Below are 4,058 nucleotides of genomic sequence, written 5' to 3' on the forward strand. Positions count from 1 at the left end.
CTCGCCGGCTCCTACTCCCGAGCCATGTGCGTCCGCCCCGGGAGGGCTGCACCAAAACGCCCCGGGCCGGAGGGGGCACCCGCGCCCCGAGCCCTCCCGCCGGGCTCGAAGGGACTCAGGCCCGAAGCGACGTGCATACCAGTACCTACATCAAGGTTGGTATTACCACTTAGTGGCCAACTCCAGCCATTAGAGTTGCTTTCGCCACTCCACAAACTTAGTGTGTGACTTAGTTACCCCGTACGTCGTGAAGTGTTGGTTCCGCCCAAGATGGCAGCCACCCCTTCCTTTTCCCAGCGGGCCCTTCGGCGGGCTGAACTATTTGTGGCGCCGAAGGACGGAACCAGAAACTATCTTAGTAAGCGGACTTGTATGAAATTATATTTGAACTCATAAAACCAGTGTGAGGAAAACTCTCAGTTCGACAGGCGACTTTGGTTGTAAGACCCCAGCTTTTAACAGACAAACCACTTCGCTAACATTACAAAACCCCCCATTACACGCCGGCGTTTAGACTCGTCCACTGACGCAGCGAAAGAGCGAACGACTCCAAAATGCTAGAGGGGCCGCAGGAGAGCCCGCGCCGCCCCCCACGGCCGGGGCAGGGAAAGGCGCGGGAGACTCGGCTCGGCCGCGCGAGCAGGGCCGCCCTGCGCGCCGGCCCCGGCCCCGGCCCGTCCCCACTCTCTCTTCGCGGTGATTCGGGCCGCCCCCGACGGCCCCTCGGCGCCGGGGCGGGGCGCGGGGGCGGGCCGGAAGCGGCGCGGGAGCGGCGGGGCGCGACCGGGGCCCCCGAGCCGAGGGTTGCTGGTTTGTATCTCCTTTTTCCCCAAGCTCCTGGGCAGTCGCAGACGGGGGCTGTTTCGGTCGTGGAGGAAAGAGCGAGGGGCCTGGAGTTGCGCTGCTGTGCGAGTCCTCCCTGTCCTGTCGGCTGTGTCACCTTGAGCGAGTCGCTCAGCCTCCGACTCGATTTCTCCATCTGCAAAATGAGCGACGCAGTTATCTGCGCGCACGGGGGGCCTGCCTTTTGGACCTGTACTTTCTCAGAGGGGTTGCGCAAAGCAAGCCAGTTTCCCCGAGCTTACCAAATTATCCTCTCCACTTCCGATTTCACCAGTAGTTTTCTTAAACCATCGGCCTCTGCCGACCCTTTACTTACAGAAAAAGCTGAAAGGTGACAAATAATTGAACCGGAAACAAATACGAACAAAAACCTTTCGCTGACCTGAGTTGGATGCCAGAGAGACTTTCCCAGCACACGTGGCCTCACAGAGTAGCCACTCACGGCTTTTCCAGTGAGTGGACTTGTCATGGCCTTTTCTGCAGGCAAAATTATGAACATTCTCATGATGGGAAAAAGGCTTACTATTTCTTAGTGTTCTAGGAAGAGCAACCAAGATCTTCAGCAGTCTAAAAAGGGCTGCAAGTGATACTCAAATTACGTAAGCTTCTATGTAGCAGGCGCTCTCTGTTGGGTATACAGTAGTGGGTGAAGCGTGTATGAATTTGCTCTCTTAGATGCACAGTGTAATGGGGCAACACTCATTAATCAAAGCACAAAACGTAAGTGTAAAAGCACATGGATGATAGGTTCATAAATTCTTTGACACTCGTCTCTTCAAAAGGTGTAGCCTAGTTATGCTCTTAATGTGAGTGGACTTAGTCACCCTAATGAATAGAATTTGAGAGTGGTGGTGTCACAGGACTTCCCAGTCTAGATCATAAAATTTGGTGAGCTCCACCTGGCACTCTCCTGGATGACTGGCTCTGAAAGAAAAGCTAGCCACCATGTCCTGAGAAGTCACGGGGCCCCAAAGTGGAGGAACTGAAATCCCCGGCCGTCTATGAGCACCAGCTTGCCAGACATCTGAGCCAGCCACCTTGGAAGCAGATCCCCCAGCCTCTGGCAAGCCTTCAGATGGCTGCAGCCCCCACCAACATCTTGACCCCACCTTATGAGAAATCCTGAGCCAGAACCACCTAGCTAAGCAACTCCCAGATTCCTCACAGAAAGCACAAAATAAATGTTTATTCTTTTAAGCCCCAAATTTTAGGGGAATTTGTTATGCAGCAATAAGTAATTTTTAAAAAAATTTCTCTCTTCCCCACTCCCCCCAGTTGTCTGCTCTCTGGGTCCATTCGCTGTGTATTCTTCTGTGTCCGCTTGTATTCTTGTCGGCACTGGGAATCTGTCTCTTTAGTTGCGCCATCTTGGGTCAGCTCTCTCTGTGTGCAGCACCACTCCTGGGAAGGCTGCATTTTTTTCTTGCAGGGTGGCTCTCCTTACGGGGTGCACACCTGGTGCATGGGGCTCCCCTACTCGGGACACCATTGCGTGGCACAGCACTCTTTGCACACATCAGCACTGCAGGTGGTCCAGCTCACCACATGGGTCAGGAGGCCCTGGGTTTGAACACTGGACCTCCCATGTGGTAGGCAGATGCTTTATCAGTTGAGCCATATCCGCTTCCCAGCAATAGGTAATTAAGACAGCAGATCTATGTGTGAAAGCATGGTTGGAACTTACAACATACTAAGTTATTTTAAGATCAGGTTGCACATTAATGAGTACAGTATGATACCAGTTACAAAAATACACAAGTCTTATTATAAATACTCTATGGATAATATAGGTCAAGATTTAAAATCCATACAAAAAGGTCTGGAAGCATACATAACTGAAATCAGTGGTTGAGAATGAATGGCATTGATGGTGTGAGTTAAATAGTTAATTATAAAATCTAGGTGGTGGATTTGTGAGTGTTCACTGTAAAAGTTCAATTTTTCTGTATATTTGAAAATATAGTAAAGTGTTGGGGAGTAAAGGACTTGGGGCCATCTTCAAAAGGACTCCACTGGGACAATTTGAGCCTCAAAAAGAATAAAAACTACATTTGATTCATACACATAAAATGTTTAAATCCATATGTTCATACTGCTATAATTTTTTTTTTTTTAAAGGCTTGTTCACAGTTGAATATTGCTGGGCATTTATCTCATTCTGAAAATAAAAGACTAGAGCAAAAAATAATTTCTCTCTTTCCTTTCTTCTTTTACCCTTACCTTAGCCAAATAGTTGATGAGGGAATGTTGTTTTTATAGAAGAATTCTAGTTACCACTAAATGCAGAAGGATCACTAAAATTAGGAAAACAATATTTTGCAACCTTTAAGAAATAATGGATCTAAGAAATGATCCTGAAGGCTGCTGAAGTCATTGGTGAGACAGGAAACTTTATAATGGGATGAATCAGGATGATACCACATGAATTTAATTTAAGGCTATAAATTCTCCTCTAACCACTACTTTAGTTGCATCCTACAAATTATATATTGTTTTCAGTTCAAGATGTTTTCTAATTTCCCTTATGATTTCTTTTGGGACCCATACATTATTTAGAAGTGTGTTGTTTAATTTCCAAATACTCAACAATATTCTGGATACATTTCCATAGTAGGTTTCTGGTTTAATTCTTTTGAAGTTAGAGAACATACTTTTTATGATTGCAATCATACAAATTTAAATTTATTGAGATTTCTTTTGTGACCTAGAATGTGTCTAACTTGAATGTCTTTGTGCACTTGAAAAATGGACTACTCTTGGTGGTGGAGTGTTTAATGAATGGCAGGTAGGTCACGGTGGCTGGGAGCATTGTTCAAGTCTGTTAAAGCCTTTCTCATTTTCTGTCCACTCATTCTATTAATCTCTGACAGGAATGTTGAATTCTCCAACTATAATTATGGATTTGCCTATTTCTCCTTTTAGTTTTATCACTTTTCTTATGTGCTTTCAAGCACTATAATAGGTATGTACATATTGAGGATTCTCATGTCTTTTTGATGAATTGACCCCTTCATCATTATAAAGTTCCTTTTTATCCTCGATGATATTCCCTGTCCTGGGGTCTACGTTGTCTGCTAATATAGCTACCTTCCAGCTTCTCGCGCTTTTATCTTGATATTTAAAGTAGGTTTTGTAGACTATATGTAATAGCATCTTTTTAATTCAATCTGACAGCAATAACTGGTTGGGACATTTAAATGGTAGCTTTTATAAAT

The sequence above is a fragment of the Dasypus novemcinctus genome, assembly GCF_030445035.2.
Source record: "Dasypus novemcinctus isolate mDasNov1 chromosome 23 unlocalized genomic scaffold, mDasNov1.1.hap2 SUPER_23_unloc_1, whole genome shotgun sequence".
Classification (NCBI taxonomy): domain Eukaryota; kingdom Metazoa; phylum Chordata; class Mammalia; order Cingulata; family Dasypodidae; genus Dasypus; species Dasypus novemcinctus.